At 43.5% G+C, this 19,083-nt stretch overlaps 1 protein-coding gene across 6 annotated transcripts in view; it reads right to left on the bottom strand.

Moving 5' to 3' along the window:
* The window catches only part of ncor2 (nuclear receptor corepressor 2), a 74,575-nt gene extending 72,467 nt beyond the window's left edge, over nt 1-2,108 (bottom strand). For all 6 annotated transcript variants that reach the window (XM_079162000.1, XM_079162004.1, XM_079162002.1 and 3 more), the window contains exon 1: nt 1,911-2,108. The gene's annotated coding sequence lies outside the window, so the exon portion shown is untranslated. The remainder of the gene's footprint in view (nt 1-1,910) is intronic.
* Between the last annotated feature and the right edge of the window lie 16,975 nt (nt 2,109-19,083).

The raw sequence follows: 19,083 nt of genomic DNA, 5'->3' as shown, positions 1-19,083 counted from the left end.
GTAAACACTGCCTGTTTGCATTGCAAGCTGCGAGCAGCCGACTCTGCTGGAGGAACGGGACATAAATGGGGAAGGACCCAGGGTTAGGGTTAGAGTATCCTGGTGGTATACAGCAAGTTGTATTTTCAGCTTTATTTGCAATAATCTGTATTGTATCGTAATACATACCGATATATCGTATCATGACACGTGTATCGCGATATGAAACAGCAGTTCCAGAGAGGGATATCTCAAAGCCAGAGCACATGAACCTAAAACTATTTGCATGCCTAGATATCACCCGTGGTGACAAACTATGCACCTTGTGTTTTGGGTTAACAAACCCTTCAAAACTAATTGGACACTAGTTCAGTAGAAAGCGCCCTTGTTTCATTGCCGACAAAGATCAATAGGTGCTTGGTCAAGATAAGAAGGAAAAGTAGCTTAACCCCACAGCAGGTGTCACACATATTGATAATATTTTAACCTTGTAAAAATGACATCATAAAAATGTGTAACAGCCAACAAACAGGATACAGATCAACCGACACAGCGCCTACGCGTGATTCATACATAGTTTGAGTATCTGTAACTCGTTGCCCAGTGTGCTTAACTATTATAACCACACTATTGCATATTAAATGCAGCAACACAACGATCAAATCTGTGGCTGACGGTACAATGCTGGATTTAGTTACAAGTGCATATTCATTTAATATGGCCCAGAAGACCACATTTGATTATGTCACAATTTAAATCGAGTCACCATAATTTCCAAAAGCAGTGATAATGAAGAAGAAAATGTTCTCAGGCTGTTAAGTGACAGATAAAACATAGAATGGATGTGAATGATAATCATGAAGGTGGTTGGAAAAAAAAACAAGACATCAGCTTCTTTCCACAACACATGGTTGCTTTGTTTATGTTAATGATCACCTCGCATGGGGTAGTAGGTTTTGGTTTTTCTATAGAAATGTCAACTATGTGACTGTAAAGCTGTAGCTGTTCACTAAAAGTTTGACAGCATTCACAAGAACGCATGCTCACCGGTAGATAACTATCATAAGCTAAAATTAGTAACTCTAAAAACAGTCCACCTAAAAAAAGGGAGGTTAAATATTGAGAAATAGACTTGGTTGAACACCAGCGTTACTGTCACAAAAGCAATGCATCCATCCGAGACACCACGTAACGTTACGCTAACTCACATTACGTTTCTTTTAACTCGTGTCAGTGACCTCACACCAGAGCTTATCGCCCATCTGACAACAAAGCGATGAGTTACCATCTAACGTTAGATTAGCTATCGCTAGAGCGCACTCAGTCAACTTCTTTGTAAAGCCAATGTATACAAACGCAAACAGGGCGCATCTGTGCGTTAGCGGGCTAACTCGGTTAGCAGGATAAAACAATATATAATACGATTATTGACACTTATTATATAATTTACATTTGTTAATATGGGGTATTGGGAGGCGTGGTGTGGGGATAGTGTGTGTAACTTAATACGTACAACACGATACATTCGGTTCAATAAAATTGACGTTAGCTACTCAACGGTTCTGACAGCTAGCTCGGGTAGCTAGCGCCGTTAGCTTTTAGCTAGCTTAGCCTAGCTATGTAGCACGTGTTCATGATTTATAAAATAATTAACTTACTGACGACAGCCAGCCGACTATGGATGCCGACGTTGTGTGGGGAACCGAGTCGTTAACCGGTTGTTTGATTAACTACGTTTCCCAAATGGTCGACGAACCATGTATTGTTAGGCACCGTCATGTAATGTATAGCCTCGAAAAGGTCAATAATGCTATGTGTGTTTCTACTCCAAGGAATAGCCGGACCCCGTCGGCCAACAACAGAACAGACATATACACCCCCCCCCCCCCCCCCCCCAACCAACGGACAACCAGCAATGGAAGCTAACTAACCTTAGCGGCAGAGATACCATCCGGCGGTGTTATTATTGTTATCGTACAGTAGCCAATGTTCCGATCCTCGTCAGTCGATCCCGATTCGCTTACAGAGCCCCTCGCTTCGATTGAGTGTCTCGCCCTTGAATTAATCCACACGAAAGAGTACTTTTCGTTTTCATTTGTTCCGCTGGCGGTTTTCAGCTATGTCGTGCCTGTTCCTGCACAACACACACAGTGGTCTATAGCACTAGTCTCTAAGCCGCGGCTGCTGCTGAGACCACAGCGGAGATGAACCGCCTCTCGCTCTCTCTCAATAGGTCCGCATGCTCTCTCGCCCCTCCTCTTTACTCAAGGGCTATGCTTTTCCCATGGCCGCAACACATTCAGGGATATAGCGCCGTGGTGTTGAAGTCAGTGATCTTCACAAGGCACCAAAACAAAAAAATATATGAACGACAAGTAGTATTTTCCACTGTTCCTCTTTCTCTCAGCCTCTGCACTAGCCTACCTTCTTCACATAATTTAGCATGTCTGATATGTATTGTACATATCATCCCATCTAGACATGTTCACGTTTCTTTACGCATTTATATAAGTGTATGTATTGTGCCATATATATGATGTTATATAGTAAAAAGCTTACACTACCTAACTGCTCATCTACACACATTGTATTTCTTTACAAATATATAGCTATATGTAGCTTACATCACTATTAAGGTGTAGGTTTATTTATAGCAGTCCACAAAATAATGACATGTATCATATGTAACAAATAGAAGTTGCATCTATCTATCTCTCGCTATCTCTCTCTCTATCTCTCTATCTCTCGCGCTCTCTATCTATCTATTTATCTATCTATCTCTCTATCTCTCTCTATCTATCTATCTCTCTCTATCTATCTATCTATCTATCTATCTATCTATCTATCTATCTATCTATCTCTCTCTATCTCTCTATCTATCTATCTTCGTCTTCCATCGCTTGGACATATCACTACATCCTTGCTGCTCAAACATATTGTTGGCACATTTTGTCATTTTATCAACAGCCTTTATTGTCCCTCTCTCTCTCTACATCTTTGAGGACAAACCCCTCTGTATTCTCTCTCCCTTACAGCTCCAGTCTGAACTCAGAGGTTTCAAGAGGGGTCAGTTCAAGCGTTGACACTCCAGGAAGTCTACATCTGTGCTGCTTGATGCCCGTGGAGAAGTACAAGCTGTGAATACAGCGACTCAACGTTGAAGGATAGTATTTGGGAGTTCACAACATCCCATTCTGTGTACATAGTTAATGACTCTGCTGAAGCCAGTGCCCTCTAAATGGTCTGAATCATCTTGTGTCTGCTTCACAGCTACGCTGGCTTCTAAAACCACCACCCACACTGCAGCTATTTCAGTCACACAAAAGATTTAGTTTTAAAGTATTTAAGTCAATCATATACGAAAGAAACCTGCTGCTATACGTAATCTTGGTTTTTGGAAAGCTAAGGTGATTAGTTTCACTCCATTTTTACGTTTGATTTTGTATTATGTCATTCCATTTTCGACAAGGGCAATCTGGCACATTTCAGGCGGGTCTATATCTTGACCTAAATTTCAGCGGCAGCCTTCCCTATGATGTCGGATTGTTTTTCTTCCCTGTGTTTTTCTTTCTGCTCTGTGGTTTGGGAGACCCCCTCTAACCATCAGTACAAGCACCATCTCTTCATCCAGCCATCACAGAGCAGGAAAGAGAGCTGTTTATTTCAGCTGGGCTTTCTGTACCCAGGCGCATGTCGGAATAATCTATCCCCTCCATCTCTGCAATGCCCAATTTGTCAGCTCACTGATAAAGCACAAATGTTTTCTCACTTGCCAGTTTTGATGTCAACAGCTGTCTTTCATCTGCAGCCAGAACCCCTGGAGAGTTAAATGGAGCATCAGACAAAGCCCAAATGGCCAGGTGAACATTTTTTGAGATGCTAAAATACATAATACCTGAACAAGGGACACTTTTCATGATTGCAAAGATAAATTTGGTGGCCACTATGGATGAAAACACCGTGGGTATCTCCTCTACATGTTATTAAAAATAACCGGAGAGGATTGTTTCAATAGATCCAGAGCCCACATGAAAGGCAGCACTGAGAGCGACTCCACCAGCTAAGCAGACTTCAGAGATTTCAAAGGCTGTCAGTTGATAGATGTGCTGCAGACAGTCATTAAGGCTGTGAAATAAAAGATGAACAACAGAAAATCCTTTAGAAACAGAGAGGAGGCTGGAGGGAAAATCCTCATCAAAACAGCTCTCTTAAAGGATGCAGTCTACCGGATTAATGGAGCTTCTCTTTGTGAATGATCAGCTTTGATTACAAATTCAAATACTCCTTTGCTGGCGCCATCCACCCAAACTGTGGCTGATTAGAAACACATTATTACACTCGTTCTTAGTTGACTATCGTCTTCAGGGGTAGTACTTAAGGCGTGTTCAGTTAGACTTAAACTAATTGGATTCAAGCACAATGAAATCAGAAACATACAATCATGAACATGAAATATCTCGAACTGAAATTACGTGTTTCATTTTTAATGTGATTTTCAGATGAAGGTGATGGATACTATTTGACACAGGTTGCTATTTATAACGCTGGTATAATTACATGTCAAGTTCTTCCTTTGGCTGTGATGTACATTTTTAGCTGAGACATAATTCATTTTGCCACATCGCTGGCATTTATTATTGTCACGACTGGGCTCGAGTCAAACAGCCTGGGAAAATGCTCTTTCCCTGTAGATAGCAGAGGCAGAGGGAGACACAGCAAGCGAGAGAGGATTTTTTTTTTTTTTTTAAATCTGCTTAACCTTGTCACTATTCTCCTTGTATCATTCACAAATCAGTCTAGGCTTAACATGCAAAGTCAGGGCTGAAATTGATTCACCGCCACAAGGTCTCCTATAACTACCACCTCCTAACCACAACAAAGACAGCACTGAGAGCAGAAAAGGCAGCAACTCACTGAAGAGTCTAACTACTGCCTGCATTGTTGGAATTCCAGCTTAACTTCCTGAGTCTGTCCACACCTGGCCGACCGCCAGCACACGCGTTTCTCTCTTTTTTTTCCCCCTTTCCTTCCCTTTATCAACATCATATGTAGAGTAAATGTTACTGTTGAGACATAATATCAGTCTTTTCCCACCTCGTGTTCTGTCTTTCTTACATCTTATATATTTATATATTTTAGCATTATTTATCTCTGACATTGGTAATCTATCTATCTATCTATCTATCTATCTATCTATCTATCTATCTATCTATCTATCTATCTATCTATCTATCTATCTATCTATATCTATGTGCGTCAAAATTACGTAAGATAAGGCATCTCCTGATGTCATGTGTTCTCTGTTTTCATGGGGTAAATTGTGCCTGAATTTCTTCGGTATCTCTGGCTGCCGTGGGCGTGACAGACATATTCACACTTGTTCCCATGTCCAAGTGAACCCCTGTAATGAAACTGGCAGTAGCAAAGCATCGCTGGAGCTCAGCTCAGTCAACCATCTGCTAGGTTGCATAGATTCATGCAGAGTAAACTAGAGTGGACCTTGTATGGACATGTTCTAGCATGACTGTCATGACATCAATGTTCACCATGAAATGAACAAAAAAACAAACATTCCTGTCTCTTTCTAATGGAAAAGGCATGCGAGGAGAGCATGAATCACTGCCTTCCATGTCTAAGCCAGGTTTCAGTGCATTAAATAAATTAGATGCAGAGACATCATACAGCATACTGTATATTTTGCACTATGCATTTGCATTCACACGGAACACATTTTGGCATTGCTAAGGCATATCAGCACTAGCAGTGATAACACTGATGCATTTTACAGATGAAATGACACAGTGAAGAAAGAGCTAAAAGGAATCAAAGTGGTATTCTGTTGGCTTGGATGAGGTCGTGACGTGATAGCTTGTTTACCTTTTCCAAGCAGAAAGTCTGCCTGCCAGTAATAGACACCACCTCTGGCAGGAATAAAAAAAACATTTGAACTCATGGTTAAGATAAGAGTTCAACTTCTTTCCAGCAAGGACACATAAGACATTTTATTTCTCTCTCTTCCCTCAAGGACGAGGCGAGTTTTGGCTGCATTTTTCTCACTAAGTGGCTGAGCCATAAGCCCAGAGGTGAATTGCAGCTGCTCAGCCAACTTAAATACGACTCTGCAGGAAGTGCTGAGCTGGATGGACTTTCACTGCTGCGTCTAATGTTAAAATCCCAGCCAGCGCTGAGTCCTTCACCACTTCAGAGCACAACATTATCTGTCCAGCCCTTCTTCCATCGCATGATAACGGGCTGCAGGTTCCCAGGCTACTCACATCTTCACTTCCCCATAAACTGGGAATAAGATGTGTGGGAGGGAGTAGGTTTTCCAAGAAATAAGGAGGAAAGAAGGAAATGGATGTATATGGGTTCCCATAGCACTATATAAGGGAGGAAAAAGGGGAGGGGTGCAGAACCTCCATAAATAAAGCTAATGAAATGGAAGTTGAGTTTGGAGAGAGGTGGAATGGCTGGTTGGGTCTTACCCACTGTCTGATTTATCCTCAGTGTCCCTGTGAGCACAGCGGGGAGATCCATTACCTCACCTCATCAATAACATCCCATGGACAGGGAAAAAGGCCCGCTTTCCACACCGACACCCACCCCGGGGACCAGCTCAGAAGGCTCACTCAGTCGGGGAGAGGAAGCTGGCCTAATGTAGTCACACATAGAGCAAAAATGTCTCCGTTGGGGGATGGGTTGCTTTAGGCAGAAATGTGTTGGGGGGGGGGGGGGGGGGGGGGGGGGTAGCTCAACATACAGCACAGAACATACTCAGCGTATTGTAGCAACTCACAATCACGTGCATCTTACAAGCAACTGAAATTGATGCCGTCTCCCAAACGGACACCTTCATTCATATTCTGTGAGCGTGCGTTCTCTGAGTCAGTTTATGCAGGGCCCTATCATAAACAAGAGTGTCAACACACAGAGACAAGTGTCCCCTAATTCATGAGAAATATTGTCAATAAACTAGAACAGCAAAGGTGTACGCATGCCTGCGCTCATGATGTGCTATAAACAGATCAGGGATTTAAATGATCCCCGAGAGACTTGAATTATGAAGGTGCAGGAAAATGTTCTTTGATGTGACAGAGAGTAGTAGTATTAAAACAAGGCATGCGATGAAGATAATAGGGCATTGGAAGTATTACACACCAGAAATGAGGTGAAATGTCAACAGAGCTTATGGTCTACAGGGAGTTGATAACAGTAGAGAGATAAGAATAGAGTGCAATAGCAGATACTGTGATTGGAGTAATCTCTGTCACACACTCCCTCTCTCTGTGCATGTGTGTGTGTGTGTGTGTGTGTGTGTGTGTGTGTGTGTGTTTGAGAATGATCTTTCATGTGCTTTTTCTAGTGAGATCACAAGGTAGTAGCAGTGTATGTGTCAGAGTAAGAGACACCCTGAGGGAAAGGCTTTTCAGCAGCACGGCTGAAAGGAGGAAGCTCGACACTCAAACATGCCTCAGAAAGACACAGAATAAAATCCTTGTCAATCGCTCCTCGTCTCTGAGTCCCCCATTTTTTCCCCCCAACTGCTCCAGTGTCAGCTACTGAACTGTTGGATGATCATGCAATTGAGGATTTCACTGCTTGTATCAGGAATTCAGATACGCCCTTGGCGAGACTCTGGTGTTTGGACTGAGAAAGTACTGTCATTCTAGCTTTATAGAGAGTGAAATGAAGTCAACTGAGTCTGTCTCTTCAAAGCTAAGCCTCTACACTCTGCTACGGCTATCTTCTCTGTGTTATGAGGCAACATAGTGAGCCTTAGCGGGGGCATGCAGAGTTTAGTTCCCTACTCAGTGCTCAGCCGTGCCTTTCAACAAACAGACAATCTGATTACATCTAATACATAGTTCCACTCCCAGCTGTAGGGGACTCAGATAAGCACTTATCATTTCTTTAGGCCACATAGCCCACCAGAGACAAAGCACCCAAAATATGATTAATACACTTCTAGTGGCTGAGGTGACACTCAGATGTTACTGGGCTGTTCTGACAATGGAAATAAGATGGCAAATATCATATTGTCAAACGGATCTAAAACAACAACAGTGATATTTGAGGTTTTATAACTAACATTAATTTCACATTAATCTATCCAAACAAAAACTAGTCTTAAAAATAAATATATAGGGATATATCTCGGTTATAAAGCCTACAATAACTGAGCTTTCGGTCACTGTGTGGCTGCAGAAACAAGCTGTAAACACAACAGTGACATGTTGTCACTTTGTTCTGCGAATGGATATGGTGAACGTGTTAGTATATAGTCGCTATTCAACAGATATGGAGCAACATTAACATTCTTTTGGAGTCCTGTTTCTGGCCTCCAGGTGGCTGTAAGTTCAATATTTACTCTCATTTTAGCTCTTTTGTTGGTCTTCTAGTCTTTACTGTTCATACACAAAGCAAACACAAAGCAGCATACTGCTGCATACGTCCTAGAGGAAGAGAGCGATACCCTATTCAGCAGCTTCTGTCTGGCTCTGCTGACACCAAGGTCAAAATGTACACAACCCTTCTCAGACGGGAAGGAGGGAAAATAGTCCATCAAACAAGCGGTGAACCAAGTGCCTGCATCCTGGAAAGTGTTGACGCAGGAAAACAGGATCCTCGGAGAATAGAGGCCGCACTGTAAGCATCTAAAACGATCCCTGAGCAATCACTGTGTACGTTCCTTTTTTTCCACCTGACCTGGCCTTCTGTCCTCTTGCACAGAGCCAACAACACTTGAAGTGTGTTCTCAGAAACGACTTCTGCTCTTGTGAATGCTCAGAAAATCACGAGATGGTGGGTCACAGATTTATGTGAAATAAACTACCACAGCTGTCAGATGGCGTTCATGTGAATATAATCAAAACCCTACTTTGACAGTATGTAAATTCCTGTAAACCAGTGTGGTCTTCCATGACAACAACACACATCAGAGTCCATTGTGGTTGACTACGAGAGCAAAAACAACAGAAAGGCAGCAGAAAGAGCTGAGTGGTCATTGTAAGAGAGTAACAGAAGAAGAATTTAGCCTTCGACTGCCAAAGCTGGTGAGTCACATCCGATCTTAGAGATTCTTGTCAGATGTGGGAGAGTGGGAGGTGTGTGTGGGCTGCAGAAATATGATATATAATAGCTGCAATCCAGCCTGCAAGTGTTTTTCTCCTGAACACCCAGAAATGAATCCATCCACCTTGGAAAGTCCTCAAGGCTTTTCACACTAAGAATGTAATGTTAGTAACAGATTTGTAGAGGGTCTTTGTCTGTTTATGTCCGTAAGAGACAGAGAGGAGACTGTGAAGAAGACGAACAACACACTGTATTTGCTGAAAAGCTTGTGTGGGATGCATGTTGACTGTTTTGTTTGAAATAGCTCAATGCTATTGATATCCTCTGCACATGCTCCTGTCTCTGTACTGGCGTGTAACATGACAACAACCACACGGGTATATAGCTTTGCACACAGTTGCAATCCTTTTAAACTACTAAGTGTAGTAACGCCACCATTTCAAGTGCCTTACATTAATTATCACGTTGATCTCTAGCTCCCTTTTGCAGTTTTATCTCTTTCTTGTCATTATTTTGCTAAAAACTTCCTCTCTATCCCACCCACTCACTGTCAGTGTGTGCTGAAAGGAAGAGTCCTCATTTTGATCCCGGTGATGATTGGTGGCCAGCCAGGTGGCAATAATGTGCCCATTCTACTGCGTTTCCTTCCAGGGGTCAGGGGTGGTGAGTGATTAACACACAGGATGTGACCTTTAATCCACTAGCAGCTCCTCGCAGCATTAATCTCCCCCAGCCAGCATTCAGCTCTGATAATGGCATGTTAATTAATGACGCTCTTTTGAGGTGGCGTCAGCCGGCACTGGGAGCTCCAAGAGCTGGTTAACACCTCACACATGTTCTCAAGCATGCAAGTCACCTTCAGAATATCAAATACATGCATACTCAGAACTCACCATGTGACATCCAAAGATTTCTTCTCAGGAGCTGTTTGCAAATGTCTTTTTCCAGTGGCAGTCGGTGGGCATGATTAAATGTCCCGCTGATAAAATCTATATTCTTTGTGTCAGTGCTGTGGAGAAAGATTTATACGTTATCTTGTAAATACCAGCATAGCCATGATTGCGCGCTCTCGCAAATGTAAAATGTCAAACCATTCTCTCTTTCTGTCTCCTCATAGCTCTCTGATGAAGCATTTGCATTCACAAACACACGTGCACGATCCACCCAAAGGACTCTTGTGGTCCCGGCTTCTACATATTTAATCCTACATTTACATTTGCTTGTTTACTAATCCAAGGCTCATTCGTAGTGGTTCTAACAAAGTGCAAGTTGTGCTCCCGCTTATGCTACACAAGAATAAACAAAAATAAAATAAATAAATAAAGATGTACAGTGGCAGATGAGTTGAGGAGTCTCAAAGCCTGAGGAAAGAAGTTACTCTAAAGTCTTGTCGTATGGCAGCCTTTGGGCTCTGCGCAGGCACCTCACCTCATCAATATCACTATATATAGACAGAGCTGTGTCCTTTCCCCCTTTTTCCTTAAAATCAACAGTCAGGTCCTTGGTGTTGCTGACATTAAGCAGTAGGTTGTGCACCACTCAGCAAGGTTTGTTGATTTTTTGAAAAATATGATTCACTCAGTCTTTCCACTTAGTGGTTTCGGAGTTGCCGGTCTATTGGCCGGTGGCTTTGTCGGCCCGGCCACCCTCTGTAACTTTCTGTCCAGGTAGCTACTCTCCTCTGAGTCCAGGCCTGGTCCCGAGCTGGTGTCTGGGTCGGTGGCTGAGGTGGGCAGCCTCTTAAAGCTGTGGACCAGAGACAGTCTGCAGGAGGCTGTGTGGACACACAGGTACATGATAACTATTGCATTGAAAATGTTTGTGGAAATGTCCTGTTATATCAAAGACTTTTGGAAGAAAGTAGGAACTCGATGTTTTTCACTGACTGATTATAGGCTTACTTTATGCCCTAGGTTATGTTAATTGTGTTTGTTTTCTGGCTGTATAAGAAGTGAGGGGAAAACCACACAAGGAGGGATTTAAAACAGAAGAAGAAAACTTTCATTTCTGATTAGCGACTGTCTATTTACATTTTAAATGTCGACTCTTGCTAACATATTTTATCAGATTTAGCTAGTTAATAATGCCATCATTTGTTCTTCCCTGTTTGTGACAGGTACAGAAAGTTTAAAAATATATTTTTATAATTAGAGGAGCTCACTGACTGACGATGTCAACAGATGAAGGTCAATGAAACATGTTTGGAACTGAAGATATAACACATTTGGTTCAGAAATGTGTGGATGAGTTCATATTAAGAGGAACAAATATATCCTTCAGGTTTTTTAATAGAATATAAAAAATACATTTATTTAATTCAAAAACACAATTTCCCAAATGCATAAGGTGATGTCTTGCTGAAATTGCTGATTTGTCCAACCAACAGCCCAAAACCCAAACCCCTGTTAGAGAAAAGGGAGTACCAGGAGGAAACTAACGCAGCCACACGGACAACAAGCAAACTCCACATAGAAAGTTCCCAAAAAATAATAAAGATATAGTTAAAAAGTGTGCATTGCTGAAAGTAGGTACACTAAATAGTCACCCATCCACTGTCTTTTCTGTTCTCCCAGACCTCCTACTTCTTTACTTTCAGCCCCTTCCAACCTTTAATGCAAGAGAAGAGGCCCCTGGCCCCTGGCCCAGACACTAGACCCCATCGCTTCCTGACATGGTAGTACTTTTGTATGTGTGTGTGTGTGTGTTTGTGTGTATGCGTGCGTGTGTGTGTGTGATTTATGTGTCTTGTCCAGACTCAGTGGGAGCTGGGAGTACCGACCCCCTATCCCCCCCCCGACTCGCTCAACAAAGCTCTCTAAAAATGTGTGTGAGAGGTTTGGGGGAGGTTCCCCTGAGAGGCAAATAGAATTAAGGAGCCAACTTGAGTCACTGAAACTATGCTATAGCTCCTCAGCTGACAGCGGGAGCACACACCCAAGCCTTCCCTCTCACAGAAACCTGCACATTTTCTTAATCACACTTACAGATCCTTACACTACACTGCAATTAAAACGGAGACGAATCGATTTAGATCCTCATTTTGACCAATATTTCAGACTAACACAATTATTTGCATAAGTATGCCTCTAATCACACATTCTCACATAAGCAATGAATAAAGCAAATACACAGTAACACCATCAGCGGGCTACTTCCTCTAGCATTATTCTCACACATTTATTCTGGTCTGTCTACTTAAAGGCAGGAATCCACCAGGACATCTCATGTTGCATATCAACACTACCATTTGTACAGCGTGAGGTGTAAGTAGGTTAGAGGCAGGCATGCACACTCCACTTTCGTCTCCGAGCCCTCCAGGCAGTAAACGATTCTGTCAGAGAGGCTGCTGCTCGTTATCGACGTGCTCGCAGGCTGGAAGTTGTGGGTATCGCAGCAGCTCCTGCACATAGCAATGCAGACTCTGCCACACGGCAGCCATGGGTGATCGAGCGCATTATGGATCAGCTATAATACCATGCACAGAGGCATAGTCCAACTCAAAAGGGCCTCTGCTGTTGAGTGAATGTGTATTGATTTGAATGTAGCACACAGGAGTTTACAGTCGTAATCAGTATGAGTAGGAGCTGCACACGTTAGCATATAATGGTCATCATTTCTTTATGCTTGATGCAGCACAGTAATTGCTAGGCTGTGACAGCTCTGTGAGGCTGCACTTTATAACAATGATTTATAAAAATGTTATGATATAATCATAATGTTGACCATGTACGGTAACATAGTTTAGCATATTAACCATGCTAAACTAGTTATATGCACCAAAGTTCATGATAATCCATTCAATAAACCTCACAGTGTCGCAGGGGGTTCACCAAAGTCATTGTGATTCATCCTCTGGAGACCACAAATGTTTGGGGAAAATGTATGGTTCTTAACCTGCCTCCTCAGGCCTGTAGCTGTCCAGGTTAGATCTGTTGATAACAACACTGTTGTTAGCCCAGTTCCTTTGCATTGCTCAGACTCAGGGTTGTTATTTCATGAGTATTTGTGGCTGGAATGTGTGTAGTTGGTGGCTATATGTATGTATATTGGATGTTGGGGTAGGTGTAGTGTATAGACATTTTCACAGAGGAGCGCACACTGCAAGGGGTTTTAGGTGGATTATGGCGCAAAGTTAGCTGAATTGTGCAATCCATATGTTGCACCTGAGAGGTCTGACTGGAGCCCCCCAAGGCATACATGGGACAGTGAATTCCATTATCTCCCCCCCAACCAACCTCCTCATCTAACACACATGTTTCCTATCATGGTCGGGACATTCCAGGCGTTGCCAAGCATTCCACAAGAAAGATCTATCATGTACCAAGTACGTTCAGATAGAACAAAGATAAACCGCACTGAGGAAACCTGCTCGGATTTCCATGTTTGTGTGCAGGATATAGTGCAATAAAGGTAATGGCGTTAAGTGCACTTGGTAGCAAATCTGTACTGAACACCTAATTCCCATGGAAGGTGGGGAAGTTTCTGGAAGAGCTGTACAGCCCAGCAGTATCTTACTCTTTCCTAACAAGACGCACATAAAACAAAATGTCTGGACAATAAGTTGGGATTTCACTTGCTTATGTATTTTCTAATAAAATGGAAATCAAGAACCTAGTAGGATGTAGAGAGGCGTAAAGCTAATGCTTCTCTGTAGGCCAACCCCCAAGTGGGTTGTATTCAGATTGTACTGTGAGTGTGGTCAGTTGGCTCACCAGACTGAAATATCTCACACATCTTAACATTCAGTGTTCCCAGAGGATGAATCCGATCAACTTTGGTGGTTCCTTGACTTTTTCTCTTGCACTCATCCATCAATTGGCCTGTAAAATATCTCTATCTACAAATAATATATTGGTACAAAATTCACGATTCCTAATGGATGTATCCCGAGGACTCTAATTAGCAAATGTTAGCATGCTAATATAATCTAAGAACGAATCTAAATAGTGAATATTGTAAACATTACAGTAGCATGTAAGCATGGCTACTGTACCCATGGGAAGCAAACAAATTGCTTGACACATTTTTATCTGCTGTGGGAAAATGTCTTTTATATTATGTTATTTTAGCTTCTGGGGTTCCTCTTTTGTATGTCCCTTGCCTCCAAGATTACAGTGCTTTGAAGAAGCGCTGTGTCGCACAAAGTCACATACATTGGGTCGAGATAAGGGGTAGGTTGCTTATTTACACAATGTTTACAAAGAGATGCAACAAAGGTCCCATGCTGGACAGTAACTGGCGACGTTGGGTTCATGTTTGGCATGCTTGGCGCCTAAAACCGGATGAATTAGGTCAACCCTTTTTTACATTTTTTTGGCCACAATGTCAGATACCACCATTGCTGTCCAACATGTTATGGTTATGACTTCTGCATCCTACACTCACATTTGTAGTTAAAATACACTCTGTCTGCAGAACAAATACAGCTGATCCCATGACAAAGCTAGAGGCAATGCATGCTATTTAAATAATGACGTGCCTTTAATAACCCTAAACATACGCCTGTAGTCAAACGGTCTAAAGTGATGCTAAAACACTTTCTCAGTTTCCTCTGGACATCACACTAAGAGCAGAAAGCTTTTTACACAATGTACATCATGAGAGGAAGAGAGGAGGAGAAGGAGGAGGAAGAGGGGAGTCTGCAGAGCCATCCGTGGGGGGCGGATCAGGACAAGATCAATGGGAGTGACAGGGAGTGCAGGAGGCAGCAGGAGATTCAAAGTAGGCCAATAAATAACATCCTAGTGAGACAGCAACTGCCTCCTCTTCAGCCGCCACTGCCCCCTTCCACCCCCGACCCCCCCGGCCCTGCCGACTGGGCCCCCTTGATTAGTGGCCTCCAAGGGGGGGATGGAGGCTACGGCTGCACAATACACCTCTCACATGGGGCCCTTGCCTCCATTTGTTGGACATTCATCTTTCAGCATGTGTGTGAGTTTGTTTAGGGGGTGGGGGGCTTAGTGGAAAAATGGAAGGGGGTGTGTGCGTGTGTGTGTGTGTGTGTGTGTGGTAGAGTGGGGGGTCTTCCATGTTTTTTACATCTTCTCCCCTCTAACACACACCCATCGCCCTACACATTATTCTCTATCTTGCCCCCCCCCCCCAGCCCACTTGGCTCTGATCTGTGATTTCACTGACTGAGTCAGGAGGTTTAAACATTAGCCACTCGTTTTTTTTTTGTTGCTCCTTAGCATCCAAGACGAAGAAAAATAGCTTGTCTGCTCTTTAGTCCGGCTGCCATGCAGCAGCAATAGTTCTGCCTGACACCTCTAAGCCAGTTTCGGCTCTACACATCCTGTACGAATAGCCCTATAATGTCTTCGTCTTATTATTATTAAAGTCTGGAAAAAATTTCCCTAATTATGTCATCAGGGTTATCTTGGGTATGGTGTGAGATTTAAAATGTGTTGCTATGCTAGCCGTGTGGCTAACAATGGTTGGATAACAATGCTGGTCAGTTTGCCCACCACTTATCAGATGGATTGCTATGAAATTATCATTATCAATTATTCAGGATGAATCTTTCTGACTTTGGTCAATGCCGTGATTTTTCCTCTAAAGCCACCATCAGGTAACATTGTTGTTTTTCAGTGAAATGTCTTGACAACTCAGCTGTGTCTCATCTTAAGTGTTTATTAGCAAATGTTAGCATGCTAACAGGCTAAACTGAGATGGTTAACGTGATAAATACACTGTACCTGCAAAACATCAGCGTGTCAGCATCCCCATTGTGAGCATGTTAGCATGCTGATGTTTGCATTTAGCCCAAAGCACCTCTGTGGTGGCAGCTCTTAGGCCGCAGTTGAACAGTTAAAAAAATGTAATGTCTTGTGTTCTTTCCAAACCACTTTTCCTCGAGGGAAATCATCAAGGGGTCAAGGAAAGGTGAGACAATTCATATAAATAATCAAAAGACAAGACAATCTGATTGTACTTACATTTGGATACATAATTATGCAACGGCAATGTTAATAACGTGGGTCTGCAGCAAGGAATTGTGGGACGGCATTATCTAATTTCCCTTCGTAAAGGATGGCCCACTGTACCCTATGCTAAAGGAGATAAGAAAGGAAGCACTGAAGCACCTTTCCTTAGCCATTAGAGAATTTGACCAGCTCTCATCGTGGTCGCCACTTAGATACTTCTGGGTCATTTCACTCAGGAACCTTCCTAAACAAAAAAGACTCCTCAAGCTGCAGCCTTCGTCTTGTTTAAATGAATCCTGTGTTACAAACAAGGGCACGGAGCTTTACAATTCTAATGTTGTGTGTTGTATTATGGGAAACATAGGATCCAGGATTCTTTACGCTTGACCGATACTTGGGACTGAAATTAAAGATATTGTGGCCTCTGTGTACGTTGTGTAATATAACACTGGGAACTATGATACTTTTCCCTCGGTATTAGTGGCTGTTGGCTCAATTCAGGTCATTGTTCATAAAAATCTAAACCAACCTCACAATATATTACAAGAATTGACAGACTAAGACTGTAACACGTCATAAGTGCTTAAGAGGGGATCATGATTTATGCTCCAACACAGGATAGTGGTTACACTTAATTACAGTGGATGATGCACCTGGACAGGAGAATCTATAACCATGGAGAGCAATTCCGGTTGGGTGACTTTGCTATCTTCAGTGAGGAGTATACCTAAATATTTCACAAAGCACAGACAGGGCACATAAGGTTGTCGCCAAGACTCAGACAGAAGACAGAGATTCCCTTTGTGGTTCACAGCCACTCGCTTACATGACTGTCATACCACGAGACGTTTGTGCAGAAGAAGAGAGCGGCTGAGCGTAGTGAGCTGACAGGAGCAAGCAGAGAAGAAGAGGCAAGCTGGGAAGAAAGAGAAGCCCGGGGAGAGAGAGAGAGAGAGAGAGAGAGAGAGAGAGAGAGAGAGAAAGAAAGAGAGATTCATGGAAAAAAAGAGTGGGAGGTGAGAGCACAGCGTGGCAGACTCATACTGTAGAAATCTTGGTGGGACGTTTTGAAAGTGCCAAATGACACTTCCTATCACTATGTCGAGGGAAGTGGAGCGTGTCAGCTCCGGTGCTCTCTCACCCCATCTTGCATGCAGAGCAATTATCACTGGCACATAACCTCCCGTCACCACCACCACCACCATCCCCCCTGCAGACCCGTGACTCATCATTTAGAGTAGTAGGCCTGTCCTGTGTTGGCCTTTAGGAGTCTCAACGCTTGTAGTATAGCTGAGGAGCACGGGGAGATGACTAAACAGAGCAAAGCTGTGTCAATACAGAGGGGGAGGACATAATAGAAATCCTCTCACCTTTTCCTCCTTAGTTGTATGGAACAGAAATGAATAGCTGCTGTAGCCATTTTCTGACCTGGAAGATATCTATATTCCACCGTCAAACACCGTGCTTACCAGCCCTCTGGACAGCACAACATGAAATCCATATTTTTGGTCCTGAAGCCGAACCACCGATTATTTAGCGTGATTGATTCATTCAAAGGGGAACCGAACCATGAGACATGGCTGAGAAGCCGTATTGCCTGTAGTGTGTGTGCTACATAAACCATTGTTCCTCCTCCAGCCCTGTGATTTGCACTAAAGGGGTCGCAGTGGGTTGCCATGGCAACCTTTCAGTATAGATGGCCTGTTTCTTCTTTTATTTTCTCCAACAGCGGTGATCATCAGCATCATTGGAGGAGCGTCATTAGCGGGAGGAGCCCCCCCCCCCTGTGTGATCAGTCCCTGGCCAGGACATTAAAGAGTGTGGAGAGAATGACAGACGGAGGATTTGGCCTTTATGCAGCAGGGCTGAGCCCCGACAAGACTAACCTCCCTGGGCTCCTTTTGTACCTGGATGCCTTTTTGTTTTTCACCCGCAGCGGGCTGAGCTTGCCTCTGCATCTGTTGCCTCCAGCTCTGCTTGTCTCTAAGGCAACAACAAAGCCCTCGCCGTGTTGATCTCTTCACTGTTGTCGTGTCAACACACGTAATGATTGTATCATCCCGGCTTCCAGAGGCTGTCATTCACATGGCTCCTCCGCTTTCCATCACGCTTAAGGGGGGGGGGGGGGGGGGGGGCTCTTGTTCACGGCTCGGTGCAAATGGAGGAAAACACACAACAGTGGAAACAGCAGCCCTCATCTCTGGCTCACACGTTTGACGTTGTTCAGAGGCTTTAAAGAGCCTCCTGAGGTAAACACGCTCATGGTGGGAAGGCTGGTGTCTCAGTAGAAGGATGAGATTGACTGTCGACAGCCTCAGCGGCTTTAACCTCACTCTGCTTACCCTGCACCCCTCCTCATGCACGACTTTTTGAATGTAGATAAAGATATCACAATACAAGCACTCCAAAAGTGCAGCCATGGGGGGGGGGTTCCTACACACTGAACTTCACTCTCAGTTCCTGGATCACAGAGCTTGTTTTGTTCCTCTGGTTTGAAATCGAAGCTGAAACATGTGTTTGCATGTTTACAGTTGTGTGCGAACGGTGCACCTACACTCATCCCTGTCTGTTGGAGGTGGGTGGAGGTAGAAGTGGAGAATGGTTACACAAGTGTTTAAATTTCCCGTGTCTCTGCAGCTTTCTGCCTCACATGCACACAGTCTCAGAGAGATGTGAAGCCTGTGAGATGTATAACTGAAGGGGTGTGATTCAACTCTCCTTAACCACACCATGACAGCTCCTGTGCTCTGAAGCCTGCTAGTTGTTTCTTCCTCCAGCTCTAATGGATCAATACACGGGCCATCGTAAATCTTCATGTTTCTGACCTTCACATTGTGCAATAAACGTTTATAATGTACAATTCTTCTAGATAGAAATAAAAGAGGTCGAGCACAGGGATGGAGTGATGCCCGGGCAAAAAGGAACCAGCCTTGCCCATCTGTTCATCTCTCGGTCCTCTCTTCCGCCTCACCTCCCTTGTCTCACTCATTTAGTGGTGAATGTGGACCGGCCACCAAATAAGTGGCAGTGGAGAGAGGAGATGCAGGGTATGCACCAAGGAGCAGATGGGAAATTTCAATGAGCTGGAAAACCCAGTGTGGTGGTG

Source organism: Pholis gunnellus, assembly GCF_910591455.1.
Source record: "Pholis gunnellus genome assembly, chromosome: 6".
NCBI lineage: Eukaryota > Metazoa > Chordata > Actinopteri > Perciformes > Pholidae > Pholis > Pholis gunnellus.
This window is presented reverse-complemented; position numbering and strand designations above follow the sequence as displayed.